Below are 23,186 nucleotides of genomic sequence, written 5' to 3' on the forward strand. Positions count from 1 at the left end.
CAAGTATGTCAAGTAAGTTAGTAATTTAAAGTAAATAAAATAAAATAGAGTACTTATCTGTCGACTTTTCTTCTATAGGCACTAAAAAATCAGGAAAGTCCGCTCTCAAGTTCTCCCTATATGACATAACCTGTATGGTCACTTCTCCTGCTATCAAGAAGGATGCTTCAAAGGCTGGCACTAGCTCCGAACCCAAGACTGCCACGACCAGGGCCAAGTCCGCAGCTTCCAAGAGGAAAAGATCCTCTGATTCTGAGACCCATTGTGACATCGTCTTCTCTGTAAGTATCATGCATCCTGTCCTTTCACATTTTAGTATCCAATATTGTTCCAACCCTGATATGAGATTTATTGATAGGCTGTGACCGCTATGAGAGACCATTATGAAAAAATTAACAATCAGATGAGCGAGAAAATGTCTGGGTTAGGGAAAGCTATGGTTGTTAAGGACAAGGCTATGATCCAGCTCTCCAAAGAAAAGAAACAGTTGGAGGATCAGCTATATTTAGCCGAAGCCCAACGTCAAGAGGCAGTGGAGCAGGAAACTGATGAAGCCAAGGTGTGGGCTGCTAGGTCAATATTCCAGGCACGGATCAAGATGGCGACGGAGGCCGGTGAACCTGCTTTTGACAAGTTGGCCTGGGATGTGGAGAAATGGAAGGCTGCTCTTTATGACCTTGGTGGTGAGGATGACGAGGAAATGGTTGAGAACACCGAGGCTGGGACCAGTGGCGTTAAGGAGGCGGTTGAAGCTGGCAAGGGAGAAGGTGATGCTGCGGTTGAGGATACAGCTTAAGTGGGCAATGAAGGATATCGAAGACAAGGGCCGAGCCCACTTTTTTATTTTGTGTTGACGTTTTTCTGAACAATTTCTATGGTTTGTAATAAACAGTAGTATTTAGGATAAAGGATCCACGATCCTTAAGACAATTGGCGGGGGTGACAAAGGTGGAGGGATCCTCTGTTTGCGGGGATGAAGCCTTTGTTGCCCCTACTTTTAAATTTCCTGCACTTATGAACTGTTAGTAACTCTTACTTAACCCGGATGGATGGTCCATCTTTTGCATGGTGAAGTCCGGGTTAAAAATTTTGGGTAAGTCCTTCCGGCTTACTTTAATTAATATATAAATCTTTTGACTTCTTGCTTGTTAATTTTCAAAAATCTGTTAGATATAACTTTAGCATTATTGATAGTATGACAAATAATTTTAAGCAAAAGATTGTTAGAATAAAAGATCCTTATGAAAATCGTTTAGGATAAAATATCATTAAGGAAAAAATATTAGGAAAGAATATCCTTAAATAACAAATATTAGGATAAGACATCTTTAATAGTTGATAAAATTTGTACAATAGAATTTCCTCAGAGGGTAAATTTTTGGATAAAGTTTCCTTAAGATAGGCAAAATTTTTAGTATTAAAATAATTTTAAAGGATTAATCCTTTTAAACTGTAAGATCCAAAAATATTGCAACAAATATCATACATAAGTTAATTAGCAGAGATCATACCAGAAGGTCAAGATAGACCTAAGTTACCAGAAGTGTTGAAATCTCATTTGTCTTCGAAGGAATAGCTTTAGGATCCGGGATCCTTAGATTTTTGATCTTCACAAAAACATAGTTAATCTGTTGCATATAATTTATAATGTTAACTGGGATCAAACCCATTATGCTGGGGACAAGCCCAAATAATATACTGGGGACAAGCTCGTGCAACTGGGGACAAGCCCGTGTAATCTGGGGACAAGCCCGTGTAATCTGGGGACAAGCCCGAAACTGGGGACAAGCCCAAAACTGGTGTTAAACTGGCGACATGGCCCTTGAGAAGAGGTGAAAATCCCTTAAACCTTTGGATATGGTACGTCTACCATAATTCGTAGGATCCTCCATATAGCCGGAAATAATGAAATTGTTAGCCACTAAACGTGTACTGGTCCCGCTGCCCCGGACTATACATCGGATAGCGTGCGCAACTGGCGATCGTGAGAAAGCTGAAAACCTTTAAACCGTAGGGGATATGACCATCATGTGTCATATCCAAACGTGGGCTAAGCCAAGGGAAATAAGATAATACCTCAAATGCAAAGGAGAGGTGGCCAACCTCTTGAACATCAAATGAATCATTATAATCCTGCATGGTTATTCAATACTAGGAAAAAATAAAGTGTTAAGCATATATTATTTTTAAATTAACAGTAATAATTCAAAAAGAATAATTGATCAGAAATATGTTACCGATTTAAGGATCCTATATCCTTTTTAGGATAAAATATCCTCTCAGGATAGTGGATCCTGATCAGAAAAAATATTTCTTGAGGTGGATGGCATTCCATGCTCTTGGTAACCGTTGCCTTCCATTGTGAGAAAATGATATGCCCGCTTTCCTGCTTCCGACTCAATGATAAGGTCCTTCCCATTTGGGCGCTAGCTTCCCATCAGCCGGATTTGTTGTGTTTTGGAAGGCTTTCCTTAATACTAGATCTCCTTCTTGAAATCTCCTGATTCTGATATTTTTGTTATATGCCCCAACTACCCTTTGTTGATATGCTGACATCCTGATCTTGGCTAGGTCTTTGAGTTCTTCTATAGTATCCAAATCTTCAAGAAGGATTTCCTTATTGGCTTCAGGATCATGGATGCTCGTTCTTGCTGTAGAAACCACCATTTCTGTAGGGATCACAGCTTCTGATCCAAACACCAATGAGAAGGGTGTTTGGCCTGTTGCATTTTTAGGCGTAGTCCTGTCAGCCCAAAGAACATAACAAAGTTCTTCAGCCCATTTTCTCTTCTTGGATCCTAGCTTCTTCTTTAGATTGTTGATGATGATCTTGTTGCTAGACTCTGCTTTGCCATTGGATTGAGGATGAACCGGAGTAGAAGTAATCATTTTGATGCCCCAACTGTCACAAAAGTTAGTGGTTCTATTCCCGATAAACTGGGAACCATTGTCACAAACAATTTCAGCAGGAATACCAAATCTAGTTATAATATTTCGTTTAATAAAAGATATTACTTCCCTTTCTCGGACTTGTACAAATGCTTCTGCCTCAATCCATTTGGAAAAGTAATCAGTCATAGCAAGCATAAAGACTTTTCCACCGGGTGCTTTTGGTAGCTTGCCTACAATATCCATACCCCATTTCATGAAAGGCCATGAGGAGGATATAGGATATAGAGGCTCTGCTGGCTGATGAAGGATGTTTGCGTGTCTTTTACAAGCATCACATTTCCTTGAATACTCCACTGCATCCTTCTTCATAGTTGGCCAGAAATATCCAGTTCTAAGTATCCTGGAAAATAATGCTCTTCCGCCTGTGTGATTGCCGCATTCTCCTTCATGAAAATCTCTGAGTACCTCTTGGATTTCAGGATCCTCGATGCATCTAAGATATGGACCTGCAAGTGATTTCCTATATACCATATCATGTAACAAAATATATTGAGATACCTTGAGTTTGAAGGACTTGGGATTTTCTGTGGTAGGAATCTCTCCAGCCTGAATGTAGTTCTTGATAGCATGGATCCATGACCCTTTGTTATTTGAGGATGAAGGATCCCAGAGCACGATTTCTTTATCCTTTGTTATCTCTCCAATTTTCTGTTCTCCTATCGCTGGCGAGAGAATGTGGATTATTGGGATTTTCAAATCTTCAGAGATGAGGCTAAGTTTGCCAAGGCATCTGCCCCAGCGTTTTCTTCCCTCGGTACCTGTGTAATACTAAATATTTCGAAGGATTTCGATAACTCCTTCACAACGTCTAAATATTTCATTAGTTTCTCACCTTTAATAGCATACGAGCCATTAAAGTGGTTAATTATCAATAAATAATCTACATAAACATGAAGATACCTGATCCTCATGCTTTTGGCTAATTGAAAACCTGCGATTAAAGCCTCGTACTCTGCTTCATTGTTTGTTTCTTGGAATTCACAAGCTATGGACTGGGGTAATATGTCCCCCTGTGGCGATTTCAGTAGGATCCCCAATCCTGTTCCTCTTACATTGGAAGCACCATCGGTGAAGAGTATCCAAGGATCCTTGGTCTTTTCTAGTTGTTGGACCTCCAAGTCAGCTTCTTTTTGTAGATCACTAGTGAAATCAGCCACAAAGTCTTTATTCGGTTAGGTTAGAATTGCGCGAGAGCGAGTTTTGGTATTATCCGGTTTAGTTTTGCGTGCAAATATGTGTTTTAGATTGGGTTAGATATTGTTACCCCTTTATCCCTATAATTGCTAGTACCAATTTTAAGCGGGTTTTGTGTCGTTGAGTCCGAGAGGAGATGTGTCATTAGGGTACCTTAGTAATCTTTATCCCGGTGCATTTATTCAATCTTCTTAGATTTGTGAGGGTTAGTTGGTGAGACCGAGAGGTGATCTAGCGAACTCTAATGAGCCTTAGTTGATTATTTTAAGATCCCGGTGTCGTGTGATTAGTTAATTCCGTTAACCGTTGAACTGTCAATAGGATTCTTGCCTTGGTAGTCGTTTCTCCAGATTCGTTAAGAGCTCCGTTAGTGTCGTTAAGTTTCACCTTTAGTTAAGTTAAATTAATTTTAAATAAATAAAATAAACAAATATATTATTTAGGCAGGACTTAGATTAGGGTTAATTATCTGAGCCGTTCTCACGTGTCTTTGTGTTCAACATCCGGACTTCCATTAGACTGTGCTGCTACGCGACCGGTACACTTGCCGTTTGTGTGAAACTTAGTTAGGATTTTTGGTTATATAAATTTAAGACTTAGTGTTGAATCGCGAGAATTAGTTATTTCTATTTATAAACAGCTTTTCACACATCACTCCTCAATCTTACTAGGGATACTGGATCTTAAGAACACCTTTATTTCTGGATCTTCGGGGTCCAATGATACTTCTTTAAGGTCTTTTTCCCTAGCTTCCAGAACGTCACTAGGATGTTGCTGTAATTGCTATGCTATGGTTGGCTTGGCTGTTGGCTTCATTGACGATGAATAATAGTTCCTGGCCTCCGCTTGGTCACCTACTATCTTTACAACTCCCCAAGGAGTAGGTAGCTTGATGCACTGGTGATAAGTTGAGGCTACAGCCTTCATTCCATGAAGCCACGACCTACCTAAAATAACATTGTAACAGGAAAGGTTATCTATAACACAAAATTTCTGGTATGAATTTAACCCTTCGATATAAATTGGGAGGTTGATGTCCCCCAGTGTCTTCTTGGTTTCGCCACTGAAACCGACTAGCAACGAAGTTCTAGGAATGATTTCTGAATCCGGGATGTTCATCTTCTTAAGGACATCATGTTGGATAATGTTGACCGAGCTGCCACCGTCTACTAGGATCCTACGTACATAATGGTTAGAGATAAATAAAGTAATAATCAAACCGTCGTGATGAGGATCCTGAATGTTCATTCTGTCTTCCTCATCGAAGAAGATTCTCTTGTCTGTTATTAAGGTGGTTGACACTATTGTTCGATCTCCGCTATCCATCTTTATCTCTTTAGCGAGTCTTTTTGCTGCAGAGAAAGAAGTTCCACATATGTCAGAACCTCCGGAGATGAAATTGATCGTCTGCATATCCAGCTTGTCCTGATGAGGATCCTGGATCCTTGAATTGAAAAAGATTCTCTGATCAGTCACTCGAGTAGTGGGAATGAGCGGTCTCTTCTCGTCGTCCAGTTCGAATTCTAATACGGGATCTTCTCTTATGGCACAAGAATCTTGAAATAATTCGTAGTCTCTGGAGACAAAGTTGATCTGGAGCATCTGGTGGCGGTGGTGTTGCTTTTTGTGGAAGGTCTTGTAGGTTCCCTGGATGGATCGCACGAGATATCTCGATCTACTCAGGTGCGGAATCCCTGCGTAGATCGTTACGAGTATAGAACACGAATCACACGAACACACGAAACGAACACACGTTATATAATAACTCAAACACGTGATATGATATCACTATTACAGACACACGTTACAGCTCTCGTAACAACTCGAACAAACTAACACGAACAAACGATTCTTTTTCAAACAGCCGTAACCTAGGACTATTTATACACGACAACTTCGCCTGGCATGTTCAGGCGAAGTTGTCCATAACTTCGCTTGACTAACAAGTTCGCCTAGGCGAACTTGTTAACAACTTCGCTTAAGACATATATAAAACATAATTAACATTACAGACTCGATTACAGACACTAGACTATGAACTACTGACATTATGCACCAACAGGTCTTTAGGATCCTGGATCTTGGATTTCTTCCTTCCCAAGATCTCTTTAAAGTGGCCCTTGCTCAAGAGGTAACCAATTTCCTTCCTTAAGCCGATTCACTCGTCTGTCGCATGGCCAAAGTCTTCATGGAAGGCACACCACTTTGATTTGTCCTTGAAACCGACAACCTTTTCATTCTTTCGTGGCCACCTCACTTTTTCTCCCAAATCCTTCATGGCACAGATCAAGTTATGAGTGTCCACAGAGAAACAATAATCGGAGATTCAAGGATAGTCTTCATCGTCATCTCCCTCTTCAACTGCCCGTACATTCTGATTGTTGAATTTGGCATACGACTTCGAATTGTTATTCCTGTTCCAGGATCCTTTATTCTTCTTGGGGGTTTCTTTTTTTGCTTGTCCCCCAAGACGATCCTAGATCCTTTTGTCTTCTTCCAACCGGATGTATCTTAATGCCCTGTTTCTGACTTCGTCTAATGTCCTGCATGGAGTCATCACTAAATCATCATAAAAGGGGGCGCTCTTCTGAATTCCCATCTTGAATGCCTCAACAGCAGTAGTCATGTCAAGATTTGGGATTTCTAGAGCTTCCTTGCCAAATCTGGTGACGAAATCCCTAAGGGATTTATCACTAGGTTGGACAACACGATATAAATCACTGGTTAACCTCTCAAATTTCCGACTACAGGAAAATTGAGTGTTAAATAAGTTAACTAAGTGAGAGAAAGAAGTAATTGAAAAAGGAGGAAGACTTAGCTGCCATTTTAGAGCGGCTCCCGTTAGTGTGGATCCAAAGCCCTTGCATAGGCAAGCTTCTTTGAGTCTCTCCGAAATAGGATTGATCTCCATCCTTTCCCTATACGGTGCTACATGTTTTTTAGGAGCAGTGGTCCCGTCATAAGTCTTCATATTCGGAGTTTGGAACCGCTTCGGGATTTCAGCATCACAGATAGGTGGGGCAAATCTGGATACTCTGTGGCTTCCTTCAGGTATCTCGGGGATTGGTCTTATGACTCCGGGAACACTGGATATCATATCCTTGAGCTTCTGCAACTCCTTGGCCATAGCTTGGTTGATGCCTGCATCCTGCACGAAACCACAGTTAGCATCTAAGGGTAAAGGATCGTACAAGTTACCTCTTTGCTGAGTGAAGGTTGGCATCTCGGATGAGTAGATGGGGTAAGAGGATTCTGCGATAAGAGTTGGTCCTCCAGAGGCTATGGTTTGCATGGGGATTATGTCTCCTTCATGGACTTCGGAGGATCGTTGATGTTGGACTCCTGAGGATCCTTGATTCGGAATGAAGGATCCTTGAGGTTGGGCACCATAGGATCCTTGTGGAAGGGTGGTTGATCCTTGCCGATAATATGAGGATCCTTGATTCTGCTGAGCCATGGATCCTTGTTGGAGATTAGTCGACCTTGGCGGATCTAACGAGAATCCTTGAGCCTGTTGACCCGTGGACCTCTGCTGAAGGATAGATGATCCTTGCTGAAATAGCGAGGATCCTTGGGCCTGTTAACCCATGGACCCTTGTTGAAGGATAGATGATCCTTGCTGAAATAGCGAGGATCCTTGGGCCTGTTGACCCATGGACCCTTGTTGAAGGATAGATGATCCTTGCTGAAATAGCGAAGATCCTTGGGCCTGTTGACCCATGGACCCTTGTTGAAGGATAGATGATCCTTGCGAGAATTGAACCATGGATTCTGGACTGGTGAAATCTAGCATCCATGGCATCAGGGGGGTGAGATCCTCTGCTGGCCTCTTGTTCTTCTTGAGATCTTCTATCTCACGAAGGATCCTCTGGTTGGTCTTGTTCTGCTGCTTCATGTATGCTTTAACCTACGAAAATATAGATGAAACATCACTGTTAGTATTAACCACCGGGGCAGCAACAGCGGTTTTTGAGCTCTGGAAGACTGGTAGTTGCGTCTTATTCCCAGCAGCAGCAGGCATGGTCGATGAAGAAGAGATTGATTGACAGGCCATTGATAGTAATATGGGTATGAAAAAGTTGAGAATGATAAGAATAATATGGATTATAGCACCAATGGCCCCACGGTGGGCGCCAAATTGTTTTGGACAAAAATCTGCTAAGAATCAAGTATCCAAATCTGTTATGTGAGGTAAGGTGCTAACTCGATTATAACAAGTGTATAAGCGTAATATTGGTGAACACAAAGGTTTGATCATGAGGGAAAAAGCACTTAACCAAGATAGTCTTACTTAGGTCAAAACTTATCAAGGTAATCTTTGGTAAAATAACTCTGGTCAAGGATTAATAAGATAACCTTTGGTCGAATTACTTTAGTCAATGATCAACAAGGTAACCTTTGGTCGACGAGTATAGGATTATCGTGATCTCCGGCACCAAAAACCCCCGGACGGTGAAAACTATCACTGTCGATTATATTGATTACTAGAAGGTGGTTACAAACGTAGTGGAGCTAATGATCAAGATTACAAAGTATGCTTAATGTGTAGAGAGAATTCTAGTTTCTGCTGATAGTACATGTGTTTTTCTACTCGATCATAGCTCATTTAAATAAGATAATATCACTAACTATATTTCCTATATATCCAGAAGTCTTCCACATAGCCGCTCCACGACCTTTGACCACGTGCCGATAGCCATCCAGTAGCGAGATAAATGGAAGAATGAGTCTCATAGCCGTTGTTGATATTTGCACGTTCATCTTCACATGAGTTCGTCCATTAACAGCTACATTGAACTAGGATCCTGAATCCATGCTCCAGCCAGAGAATGCTCTGTGAAGATAATAGATACAAGTACGTCTTAAAGTCGCCACACCTGTCTAACACATCACCATACTAAACGCAATCATTAGTAAACAAGTAATACCGAGGATCATCGATCCTTTATATCCTGACACATATTTCAAGGATAAACTATCCATAAGACAGTCAAGGATAAATGATCCTCAGTATAAAATTCATGGCCTAACAGTACCTCAAATGTAAAGGAGAGGTGGCCAACCTCTTAATCATTACACATCTTAATAATATCCTGCATTGATATTTAAAACTTGGAAGAAACAAAATATTAAGAATACGTTATCCTTAAATTAATAATAAGAAATTGAATAGGATAAGTAATCGGATAGATATTACCAATTTCGGGGATCCTTGATCCTTTAAGGATAATATATCCTCTCAGAATATTGGATCCTGATTAAAAGAAATATTTCTTGAGGTGGATAGCATTCCACGCTCTTGGTAATCTATTGCCTTCCACTGTGAGCAAATGATATGCCCCCTTTCCTGCCTCCGACTCGATCTGATAAGATCCTTCCCACTTGGATGCTAACTTTCCATCAGCCGGATTAGTAGTATTTTGGAAGGCTTTCCTCAAAACTAAATCTCCTTCTTGCAATCTTCTGATCCTTATATTCTTGTTGTATGCCCCAGCTACCCTTTGTTGATAAGCTGCCATTCTGATTTTGGCCAGGTCTTTGAGTTTTTCAACAGTATCCAAGTCCTCAAGAAGGATTTCTTCGTTGGCATATGGTAGTTCCTCATACCCACTTTCCTTTCTTGGATCCTAGCTTCTTTAAATTGTTGATGTTGATTTTGTTGCTAGACTCCGCTTGACCGTTAGCTTGAGGATGCACTGGTGTTGAAGTAATCATTTTTATGACCCAGCTGTCACAAAAGTTAGTTGTTCTTTTCCCAATAAATTGGGAACCATTATCACATATAATCTTAGAAGGAATACCGAATCTAGTTATAATATTCCTTTTAATAAAAGATATAACTTCCCTTTCTCGGACTTGTACGAATGCTTCTGCCTCAATCCATTTAGAGAAGTAGTCCGTCATGGCGAGCATAAAGACCTTTCTACCTGGTGCCTTTGGCAGCTTCCCAAAAATGTCCATTCCCCATTTCATGAAAGGCCATGAAGAGGATATAGGATACATTGGTTCTGCTGGTTGATGAAGGATATTTGCATTCCTTTGGCAGGTATCACACTTCTTCGAATATTCTACTGCATCCTTTTTAAATTGTCGGCCAGAAGTACCCAGTTCTAAGTATCCTGGAGAACAATGCTCTCCCTCCCGTGTGGTTGCCGCAATCTCCTTCATGAAAGTCTTTGAGTACTTCTTGGATTTCAGGATTCTCGATGCACCTCAAGTATGGACCTGCAAGAGATTTCATGTTTAGCATATCATCTAATAAAATATATTGTGATACCTTGAGTTTGAATGATTTCGGATTCTCCGTAGCTGGGATCTCTCCAGTTTGGATGTACTTTTTGATTGGAAGGATCCAGGATCCTTGATTGTCTGAGGATAATGGATCCCAAAGTACAATATGCTTATCACTTGTCATTTCCCCAACTTCTTGTTCTTCTATTGCTGGCGAGAGTATGTGAGTAATTGGGATCTTCATATCTTCTGGGATTTTTAGGGATGAGGCTAAATTTGCTAAGGCATCAGCCCCAGCATTTTCCTCTCTTGGTACATGTACTATACTAAACATTTCAAAGGATTTTGTTAATTCCTTCACAATTTCTAAATATTTGATCATATTTTCACCTTTCACGGTATAAGAACCGTTAAAGTGGTTAGTAATAAGTAAAGAATCCATATAAACTTGAAGATACCTGATCCTCATACTTTTGGCTAAAAGTAAACCTGCTATGAGTGCTTCGTATTCTGCCTCATTGTTGGTAGCTTGAAATGCACATGCAATGGACTGAGGTATTATGTCCCCCTGTGGAGATTTCAGTAGTAGGCCCAATCCCGTTACTCTTACGTTGGATGCTCCATCTGTGAAGAGGATCCAAGGATCCTTAGTTACATCTAGTTGTTGAACCTCTAGGACGGCTTCTTTCTGCATGTCACTGCTAAAATCAGCCACAAAGTTTGCAAGTGCCTGTGATTTGATAGCTGTCCTAGGCTCATACTGAATGTCGTATACACTCAGTTTTACAGCCCACTTAGCCATTCTACCTGACAATTTTGGATTTCTAAGAACATTCTTAACAGGATAATTAGTTTTCAAAATAATAGTATAGGTCTCAAAATAATGTCTTAATTTAGTAGAAGCCATAATTAAAGAAAGAATTAGTTTTTCAAGGTGAGAGTACCTGGCTTCTGCATCTAACAGACTCTTACTTACATAATATACAGGGTGTTGTTCACCTTCATGATCCTTGACGAGAACGGCACTCACTGCATTACCTAAAACTGCTAGGTATAAATACAAGGATTCTCCATCCAAAGGCTTCATCAAGGATGGAGCTGTGGATAAATAATCCTTCAAGGATTTGAGCGCAGCCTCATGCTTTTCTGTCCATTCAAACTTCTTATTCTTTCTAAGAATATCGTAGAAGTCTTTGTATTTCTCGGAGGATCTTGAGATGAATCGGTTGAGAGCAACTATTCTTCCCGTTAATCTTTGGACATCCTTGGTGATTGCAGGCGACTTGAGGTTGCTGATGGCTTCAATATGTTCTGGGCTTGCTTCAATTCCTCTTTTAGTCACCATATACCCCAGAAACTTTCCAGCCTTAACACCAAAGTGGCATTTTGACGGATTCAGTTTCATGTTATACTAGTCAAGGATATTGAAAGCTTCTTCAAGATCTCTGACGTGATCCTCAACCTTCTTTAATTTCACCACCATGTCGTCTATGTAGACTTCCATGGTTTTGCCTAGCTGATCCTTGAACATCATGTTGACCAGTCTCTAGTATGTTGCCCCTGCATTCCTTAGTCCAAATGGCATAGCAATATTACAATATATGCCGGTAGGAGTCATGAATGCAGTATCCTCCTGATCAGATGGTTCCATGTGAATTTGTTGAAATCCAGAGGAAGCATCCATGAAGGTAAGCATTTCATATCTTGCCGTTGCATCCACCATGGAGTCTATATGTGGTAACGGGAAAAGATCCTTGGGACATGCCTTGTTTAAATCTGTAAAATCAACGCATACCCTCCACTTTCCATTCTTTTTTGAAACTACAACCACGTTAGCCAACCATCGAGGATACTGAACCTCTCTGATCATACCGGCCTTAAGAAGTTTTTCAACTTCTTCTTGTATGATCTTGTTCCTCTCAGGGGCGAATTTCCTTCGCTTCTGATGGACGGGTTTTATAGATAGATTAAGGCCGAGTTTATGAGTGATTACCTCCTTTGAAATACATGTCATATCTGAATGTTTGAAGGCAAAGGTAGATTTTCTTCGTGCTAAGAATGATACCAAATCCTCCTCGATCTTACTGGGGATACTGGATCCTAGGAACACCTTTATATCTGGATCCTCGGGGTCCAAGGATACTCCCTTTAATTCTTTCTCCCGGGCTTCCAGCACGTCCCTAGGATGTTGTTGTGGTTGCTATGCTATAGTCTGCTTGGCTGTTGGCTTCATTGATGAGGAATAATAATTCCTGGCCTCTGCTTGATCACCAACTATCTTCACAACTCCCGATGGGGTAGGTAGTTTGATGCATTGGTGGTAAGTTGAGGTCACCGCCTTCATTCTATGCAGCCAGGGCCTACCTAAAATGACATTACAACAAGAAAGGTTATCAATAACGCAGAATTTTGGTATGAATTTAACCCTTCGATATAAATTGGCAGGTTTATGTCCCCCAATGTCTTCTTAGTTTCTCCACTGAATCCGACTAGCACTGATGTTCTTGGGACGATCTCGGAATCTGGAATGTTCATTTTCTTGAGGACATCGTGCTGGATAATGTTGACTGAGCTCCCACCGTCCACTACGATCCTGCGTACATATTGGTTAGCGATAAATAAAGTAATAATTAAACCATCATGGTGAGGATCCTGGATGTTCAGTTTATCTTCTTCATCGAAGAAGATCCTTTTATCTGTCGTTAAAGTGGTGGATACTGTTGGTCGGCCTCCGTTGTCCAACTTGATCTCTTTGGCGAGCCTTTTTGCTGCGTAAAAGGATGTTCCACATATGTCGGATCCTCCAGAGATGAAATTGACCATTTGTATATCAAGTTCATCCTGGTGAGGATCCTGGATGTTCGACTCGAAGAATATTCTTTCATCAGTTACTCGAGTAGTGCTCTCATCGTCTAGCTTGAACTCTTCTTCAGGACAAGAAGTTTGAAGTATGTCAAAATCTCCGCAGACGAAGTTGATTACATGAGCGTCTGGTGGTGGTGGCGTTGCTTTTTGTGGAAGATCTTCAGGATCCTGGATCTTGGATTTCTTTCTTCCCAAAAGCCCTTTGAAGTGGCCCTTGCTCAGGAGGTATCCGATCTCCCTCCTTAAGCCAATGCACTCATCCGTCGTGTGGCCAAAATCTTCGTGGAAAGCGCACCACTTAGACTTGTCTTTGAAGGCGGTCGACTTCTCGTTCTTTCGTGGCCACCTTGCTTTCTCCCCTAGATCCTTCATGGAACAAATTAAACCATGGGTATCTACGGAGAAATAGTACTCTGAAAGGCTGGGGTAGTCCTCATCATCATCCCCCTCGTCAACAGCTCTGACATTTTGGTTGTTGAATTTGGAGTAGGGCTTCGAGTTGTTGTTCTTGAATGAGAATCTTTGCTTCTTGTCAAAGGATTATTGTTTTGTTTGACTCCCCAGACGATCCTGGATCCACCTGTCATCTTCCAAACGTATGAATCTGAGTGCCCTGTTTCTTATTTCATTTAGGTTCCTGCACGGAGTCATCACAAGATCATTATAAAAGGGGGAGCCCTTCTGAAGTCCCATCTTGAATGCTTCAACAGCGGTAGTGTCACACCCCAACTTAGGGCCTAAGCATGTGACCACAAGTTAGTACCTGTTTTGTAAATATATCAGAGTTTATGGGTAAATTTTATCGGAAGACTTTAAGTTGAATATAATATTAATTTACGTTGAAAATTTACTCGGGAATTAAATACCCGAGTATTGGTTTACAAAAGATATGTTTATATTACAAGGATTTTATATCAAAAACGGAGCCATCTTGTATGCGCTTCTATCTTCAATAAGACTCCAATCCTTGCTAATGCTACTTATGCTTAATTACCTGCAATGGGTTGGAAAAATACGTCAGCTATATGCTGGTGAACACGTATGACTCAATAAAACATTTGAATGACAATATAATACAAATATAGTTTTCTCTACAAGCTCACTAGAAGCATTTCTACTTCTGGTCTATGTACCACTGCCCTACACACACAATTGTTCCCAAGCCACGTAGCCCTTACCGGGAGACTAGTTATGACCATTAGCCCGCGGCCACGTAGCCTTAGAATGATTAGGCTGAACGGTTATGTTTGGATCCAGACACATGTGTATTCGGCCTGAGTTGCTTTTATTTTCTATCTTGTATTATAACGTTTTAGAGATCACATAATCTCATGTAAATATTGACTGGCTCGATAAGACAAACAACTGTTCATCTTATCGAGTATAAATATGTTTTGATTGATTAAAAAGGTTAACGTATTCACCTGTACCGTCGGTGTTGGAAACCTTGACTGATTGATTGATTGTGAATGATACTTAACCTATACTTAAATAGGTTCGTATGAATGTTTTGAATGATGTTAAGCTATGATTGTAAGCTTAACCTTGAAATCGTTTTATCTTTGATTGTGAATGAAAACACTTGTTTTATGTGACGTTTGATATAGCATGCTTTGACCTAATAGGTTCTATCACGTTGGTAAGTTTCTCCAGGTAAGTAAACGGGTCCCTCGGTTGATTGGGATTTATGCGAATTACTTTTCCTTAGGCAATAAACTTACTACTAGTGATATCCCCCTTCCAGTTACTACATGCCCGTCAAAATATATCTTTCGTTTAACATTACTTCATCATGAAGTAACGTTTATGAAAACATGATTGTGAATGATTTGCAAAATACGATCAAGGTTAAAGGCCATAGCCTCGATTGATAGTCTAAGCTATAATTCAAATAACTTTAAACATAACTCCTACCTTAATTCGGGTGCTTAGATTGATAATAAGAAAAAGGCGGGATCTTGATCTACTCGCTTAAGTGATTGCTACTTGATTAAAACTTCGTTTCTTGCACGAACTATGAGAAAACAACACGTCAGCTTGCTACGGTGATAGGGCACGCTTTCCAATGATATGTGTGTGTAAAGGAAGGTGTTTTTGGGATAATTTGAGCTCATGCCCGTCACCCCCTTATATAGCCAATTTTCGCCCCCATCGCGGTACGCGATAGGTTCCTTAAGATCCGTCGCGTACCGCGGCGCCGCAATAATACGCCGCCTTATGCGGTGGTGACACGTGGCCTGTCACAACGCGCCACGTGTTGACACGGTGTTGGACACATGTCCGATGACTCACCAACCCCATCGCGCTAGGCGATGGGTTACATGTTACCCCGTCGCGTACCGCGGCGGAACAAGATTTTCAGAATTTACAATTTCAGTCCCTATACTTTCTAAGTTAGTAGATTTAGGCTTAAATTTATAGGGTAAAAGACGCGGTGTTACAGGTAGCCATGTCAAGATTAGGGATTTCTAGAGCTTCCCTACTGAACCTCGTAACAAATTCCCTTAGGGATTCATCACTAGGTTGGATAACTCGGTATAAATCACTAGTTAACTTCTCAAATTTCCTACTGCAGGAAAATTGGCCGTTGAACAAGTTAACTAAATGTGAAAAAGAAGTAACTGAGAAAGGAGGAAGACTTAGCAGCCATTTTAATGCTGATCCTGTGAGTGTGGATCCAAAGCCTTTGCACAAGCAGGCTTCCTTGAGTCTCTCTGGGATAGGGTTGATTTCCATTCTCTCTCTGTATTGTGCCACATGTTCTTCAGGATCAGTGGTTCCATCGTAAGTCTTCATGTTGGGGGTTTGGAATCGCTTCGGGATTTCAGCATCACAGATAGGTGGAGCAAATCTGGATAACTTGTGACTCCCCTCAGGTATCTCGGGAATAGGCCGTATCATCCCGGGAACACTGGATATCATATCCTTGAGCTCCTGCACGGGACCATGGTTAGCGTTAAAGGATATAGGATCGTACGAGTTACCTCTTTTCTGGGTGAAGGTAGGCATCCCGGATGAGTAGTTGGGATAAGAGGAGTCTTCAATAGGAGTTGGTCCTCCAGAAGCTATGGTTTGCATGGGGATTATATCTCCTTCATGAACTTTGGAAGATCGTTGATGCTGAAGTCCGGAGGATCCTTGATTCTGAAAGAAGGATCCTTGAGGTTGTGAATTATAGGATCCCTAGTGATATAACCCAGAAGATCCTGGTTGAAGGATGGATGATCCTTGTGGGAAAGTTGAGGATCCTTGAGCTAGTTGACCCATGGACCCCGGTTGAAGGATAGATGATCCTTGCTGGAAGTATGAGGATCCTTGAGTTTGTTGACCCATGAAACCTTGTTGAAGGATAGATGATCCTGGCTGAAACAGTGAGGATCCTTGAATCTGTTGACCCATGGACCCTTGTTGAAGGATAGATGATCCTGGCTGAAACAGTGAGGATTCTTGAATCCTTTGACCCATGGACCCTTATTGAAGGATAGATGATCCTTGAGTAAACTGAGCCATGGATCCTGGACTAGTGAAATCCAGCATCCTGGGTATCAGAGGCGTGTGATCCTCCACTGGCCTCTTATTCTTCCTGAGATCTTCTATCTCACGAAGGATCCTTTGATTGGTCTTGTTCTGCTGCTCCATATATGCTTTAACCTGCGAAACATAGATGAAACATCATTGTTAGTACTAACCATTGGGGTGGCAACAGTGGTTCTTGACCTCTGGAAGACTGGCAGCTGTGTCTTGCTTCCAGCAGCAGCGGGCCGTGGTGCTCCCGTTATTGGCGGCATCAGAGGCAAAGTCCTTGATGAGAGAGGAACCGTAGACGGCATGGTTGACGAAGCAGAGGTTGATTGAGAGGCTATTGATAGTAATATGGGTATGAAAAAGTTGAAAATGATGGGAATAATACGGATTATAGGACCAATTGCCCCACGGTGGGCGCCAAATTGTTTTAGATAAAAATTGACTAAGGATAATATATCCAAATCTGTTTGGTGAGGTATAGTGCTAACACGACAAAAGCGAGTATACAATCAAAATCTTGATGAACACAATGATTTGATCACGAGGGAAAAAACCCTTGATTATGATAATCTTACTTCGGTAAAAAACTAGCAAGGTAATCTTTGGTCGAATTGCTTCGGTCAGAGATTAACAATGTAATCTTTGGTCGGATGTTACGTGATTATTATAACCTCCAGCACAAAAAACCCTCGGACGGTGAAAACTATCACCGTCAAGTTTATTAATGGTAAAAGGTGGTTGGTTACAAGTGTTGTGGAGTTTATGAACGATGTTACAAAGTAAGCTAGTGAGTAGATAAAGTGAGTGCTTCTGCTCTAGGGTGCGTGTGAGTACAAGTGTCCCTTAATCGATCATAACTCGATAATTATTGTCACACCCTCAAAATCCACTAACGGAGTTTTACCGTCAGAGGGTGTGAACTAACAGGATCGGAATCATTAGTTATAATCAAACACCATAAATAAAGTTTTCAAACCACGAAACATTTAAGTTTAAATAAGTGCGGAAGCGTAAATCATAAACCAAGTGTTGCGTCACGCAGGACGACTTAAAAAAAACCCAATTAATAAAAGTTTAAAACAAGTTTTTCAAAACAATGATATTCAATGAATGCATGTTCCTATACCGCGCGCCCGCCTCGGCTACCTAAGAATAACATACTAAAAGTGTCAACACAGGGTTGGTGACTCACAGGTTTATATAAATAAAGTGTTTGCGTTTGCGTTTGCGTTTTGCGTTTCCGTTTGCGTTTTGCGTTACCAGATAATGTTATGTCAATTATATATCAATAGGTAGCAAGCCTATAAAACAAGTATTACTAAGTGTTCGACACCAAAGCTGACTGTTTATCAATTGCCTTGCCACCATGTCGACCACGACCATGGAAAATGTGTTAGCCAAGATTACACCCACTCGACCTACCGTCGAGTTTAGAGTTGGGTGGGGTTTGTCAAACCCAGCAGTACTACTCAACAGTGACTCGCTATTATACAAATACTAAATGGTTCGATGTTATGAAGGACTTTAGTTGGTTCGTTTGCCACTTAGCCTTACAAGCGATATATAACCAATAACAAAATCTAAAGTGTTTGGAGTATGTTATCTCCCCCAAGTAAAAAGCGTTTAAAAGAGTAAAAGGGGAACGTGAAACTCACTGTTTGCAAAGAATTCAAAAATAAGTCAACCGAGAGATGCGCGTCACAGAAAATCCTCACTAGCGCTCTAAAACAAGAATAAGATTTTCTAAGTATTGAAACTATTATTGAGTCTCTAGAATCGGCACATAATACCTATTCATGAGATACGCTTCGTGTTTCGTTTGTGAATTATGTGTGACTCGACAAACACATTGGTGACATGTTACATGTGTAAACAACAACATAAGTATCAAGTACTAAAATTGTTCATTACTAGTAATTATTCCCCACAAGGGCAATTTAGTCAAAAACATAGCAAATATCGCTCAACAAACACGTTTCATGTATTTTCACATAGTCCAGCAGCTAGTTTTATCAAGACAGAATTCTACTTGGAAAGATTACTCAATTCAACTGATCATAACATATCAATTAATTTACCAAAAATCGTCACAGGAGCACACATGAGTTAGGTTTCCAGAACTATTTTTATTGTATTTTTATTTCACATAGTTTTCTCACAAAGACCAAAACATAACAGTAAACTCCCAGCAGTCAAAATCGTGCGCAACAGAATGATATTTGTTATTCCCGTTAAATGGTAAATTCAATTAATGCAAGATTAATTGGGTTAGATTCTTAACTCAATATTTTAACTTCCAGAAGTGGAACTAACCCATTTGGTCTTGTAGTTTATGTGATATGATAATTTCAAAACAGCCTAACAGCAGACCCCACAATTCAGACTTGCACTACGTTTTTGTAAAATAATAAAAGTTAACTTTTACACGTCCAAAAATTACAAACTTGAACTTTTTAGAAACTAGACTCAACGTAGTACACTTTAGTGTTAATAATTTCGACCAATTACCACATTAAAATTCAGTTACAGTCGTCTAAACATAAATTTAACAATCTGTCCAGTACCAGTTTACATCAAAACTCAACATAACAACAATCTATGAATCATAATCCATGCATATAACACTCTAGACACAAGATTAACAACCCATGCATATCAATCTCACATTACACACATAGTTAGGGTTTTTCTTGAAAGTTTAAAATCAAAGAATAAGTGATTAACAAGCAACAATAACACAACTAGTTATCAATTTCATTAGCAATTCATCATCAAGCATATAATAAAACCCTAACTCATCTTATTCATCAATTTCAAGAATTAGGGTTTTGATTAACCCGTTCAATATCAAAATTAAGCACATAGAATGCATAGAGTAGTTGTTAATTACCTATCTAGCACCTTAATTCTTCAACAAAACTTGAAAATCCTTGTATGTATGTGTGTGTGATGTGACGGCAGCCAAGGGAGAGGGAGAGGGGGGCCGATCGGTTGTGAGGGAGAGGGAGGGAGGTTAGGGTTTTTGTTAATATTAAATATTAACTTGTTACACTTAAGTCCCTCTACTTCTTGTTATTCAATATCTAGTATAATTAATAACCCTTGTCTCTTGTGTTTAGTATTTCACATACTTATCAAGTAACATATAGATTATAACACATACTTATCAAGTATTTATTGTTTTGATATTTGTCGTTTGTTCACCAATGGTTTGAGTCGACTCGTGTGCGTTTCGGTGCAATCCCGAAAGACTACATGTGTAGTGATTGTCATGCGTCATTTAAAACCCTAGTTTAAATGTAATGAGATGTGTGTTATAGATCAAGTGATCTTAAGTTTGAATTGACGGAGTTTGGATTAACGGAGTTAACCTGAAATTGACGAGTGTCACATCATTCCCATGTTGAAAGAATTTTCGTCCCGAAAATTTGAGTCAAGTCGCGATGGGTGTCTGAAAAAGAAAGAAAAATTTTTCAGTTTGTCATATCATCCCCTAGTAGAAAGAAATTTCGTCCCGAAATTTAATTCATACCTCTGGTGATTTCTGATGGTTTGACGGCTTTTGCGGTTTCCGGTGTTTGGTCAACCCTTCAAAAAGGTGAGGATACTTTTTCATCATTTGGTCCTCGCGTTCCCACGTGAACTCTGGTCCACGTCTCGAGTTCCAACGAACCTTAACGATTAGAATTTTGCTGTGCTTGAGTGTTTTGGTTTCCCAATCCAAAACTTCGACTGGTTCTTCGATGAAGCGTAGCTGTTCATCGACTTGCAACTCGTCCAAAGGAACTGCTTGGGTTTCATTGGAAAGGCATTTCTTCAAATTTGATACATGGAATACATTGTGTACGCTACTGAGTTACGTTGGTAAATCCAGTCGGTACGCTACCGGACCAATGCGCTCAGTTATTCGGTAGGGGCCAACGTATCGTGGATTGAGTTTGTTTCGCCTTCCGAAGCGAACTACACCTTTCCAAGGTGAGACTTTGAGTAAAACTTGGTCATTCACTTGAAATTCAAGAGGCTTTCGGCGTTTGTCGGCGTAACTCTTTTGGCGATCTCATGCTGCTGCCATGCGGTTTCGGATTTGAACAATCTTTTCTGAGGTTTCAAGTACTAATTCTGGACTAGTGATTTGGCTATCACCCACCTCTGCCCAGCATAGAGGTGATCGACACTTTCGTCCGTACAACGCTTCAAACGGCGCTGCTTTAATGCTTGCGTGGTAGCTGTTATTATACGAAAACTCTACCAAAGGCAAGTGAGGTTCCCAACTTTTTCCGAAATCCAACACGCATGCACGCAACATGTCTTCCAAGGTCTGAATGGTGCGCTCACTTTGCCCATCCGTCTGAGGATGGTATGCTGTGCTCATATCAAGGCGGGTGCCTAGTGCACTCTGTAGTGACTTCCAGAAGTGCGAAGTGAAATGGGAATCTCGATCAGATATGATTGAGACATGCACTCCGTGACTAGACACTACTTCTTTCATATAGATGCGAGTCAGTCTTTCCATTTTGTCCGATTCCTTGATTGCTAAGAAGTGTGCAGACTTAGTCAACCGGTCAACGATCACCCAGATGGTATCGCATCCCATTGGTGTTTTGGGTAATCCCGTAATGAAATCCATGGAAATGTGTTCCCATTTCCACGTTGGAAGTTCCGGTTGCTGTAGTAGACCAGATGGTTTCTGATATTCTATTTTGACTCTTGCAAAAGTCAAGCATTTGCTCACGTAGGTGGCAATGTCGGCTTTCATGTTTGGCCACCAGTAAAGTGCCTTTAGGTCATGGTACATTTTATCTGAGCCAGGGTGGATGGAATATCGGGACTTGTGTGCTTTGTCCATTACTAGGGTTCTCAACTCTCCGTATCGAGGGACCCAAATCCGGTTTTCGAAATATCGGACTCCGTCCAATTTGGTTTCAAGTTGTTTGTTCATGCCCCGCGTAAGTTCTGATGGGAGATTTTCGTCTTTCAAAGCTTCGAGTTGCGCATCGCGAATCTGATCGGGTAAGTTGGCGTGAATCTTGAGTTGTAATGCTCGCACTCGTCTAGGTTTATCGGTTTCTTTTCTGCTGAGAGCATCGGCCACTACATTGGCCTTGCCAGGGTGGTACTTGATGGCACAACCATAATCCTTAAGCAGCTCGACCCAACGACGCTATCGTATGTTTAGCTCCTTCTGATCGTAGATATGTTGGAGACTTGTGGTCGGTGTAAATGGTAAACTTGGTACCGTACAAGTAATGTCTCCATATTTTAAGAGCAAACACCACAGCTCCGAGTTCCAGGTCATGTGTCGTGTAGTTCTTCTCGTGAATCCGTAGTTGTCGAGAGGCATACGCTATAACCTTCTCGAGTTGCATCAACACGCAACCGAGACCCTGTATCGATGCGTCACAATGCACCTCAAAATTTTATGTTCCCTCGGGAAGGGCTAGGATGGGGGCGCTACAGAGTTTGGTTTTCAACAGTTGGAAGGCGGACTCCTGCGCGCACCCCAATTGTACTTAGTACCCTTGTGTGTCAATGCGGTGAGTGATTGAGAAATCTTGGAAAATCCCTCAATAAAACGCCGGTAGTAGCCGGCCAGTCCTAGAAATTGTCGAACCTCAGTCGGAGTCTTAGGTTTTTCCCAGTTTTTGATGACCTCTACCTTGCCGAGATCGACATGGATACCATTCTCATTGATCACATGTCCTAAGAAGTGAACCTCGCGAAGCCAGAATTCGAATTTCGAGAGTTTAGCGTACAATTGTTGCTTCTTTAGCAATTTAAGGATCAACCTCAGGTGTTCTTCATGGTCGGTATTGTTCTTGGAGTAGACGAGGATATCATCAATAAAAACAATCACAAACTTGTCGAGGTACACCTTGCATACTCTGTTCATGAGATCCATAAATACGGCTGGTGCGTTGGTTAAGCCAAAAGGCATAACCAAAAACTCGTAGTGACCGTACCGAGTTCTGAATGCCGTCTTTGAAATATTTTCTTCGCGCACTATCAGTTGATGGTAACCAGATCTCAGATCGATCTTCGAGTAGTAACTCGATCCTTGAAGCTGGTCGAACAGATCATCAATTCGGGGTAAGGGATAACGGTTCTTGATCGTCACCTTGTTCAGCTCTCGGTAGTCGATGCACATGCGGAAAGTCTCGTCCTTCTTTCGGACAAATAAGACAGGGGCTCCCCATAGTGATGAGCTAGGTCGGATAAAACCTTTATCCAACAAATCTTGTAATTGAGTGGACAACTCTTGAAGCTCCACCGGTGCGAGCCGATACGGGGCTCGTGCTCTGGGTGCTGCACCGGGGGTCAATTCGATTTGGAACTCGACTTGTCGAATAGGTGGGAGTCCAGGCAAATCCTCCGGGAAGACTTCCGAAAAATCTCGCACAATCGGTATGTCTTTGATTCGC

This window comes from Bidens hawaiensis, unplaced genomic scaffold (assembly GCF_021521415.1).
Source record: "Bidens hawaiensis isolate Kalapana, Puna unplaced genomic scaffold, B.hawaiensis_p1.1 tig00001179_1, whole genome shotgun sequence".
NCBI classification, from domain to species: Eukaryota; Viridiplantae; Streptophyta; class Magnoliopsida; order Asterales; family Asteraceae; genus Bidens; species Bidens hawaiensis.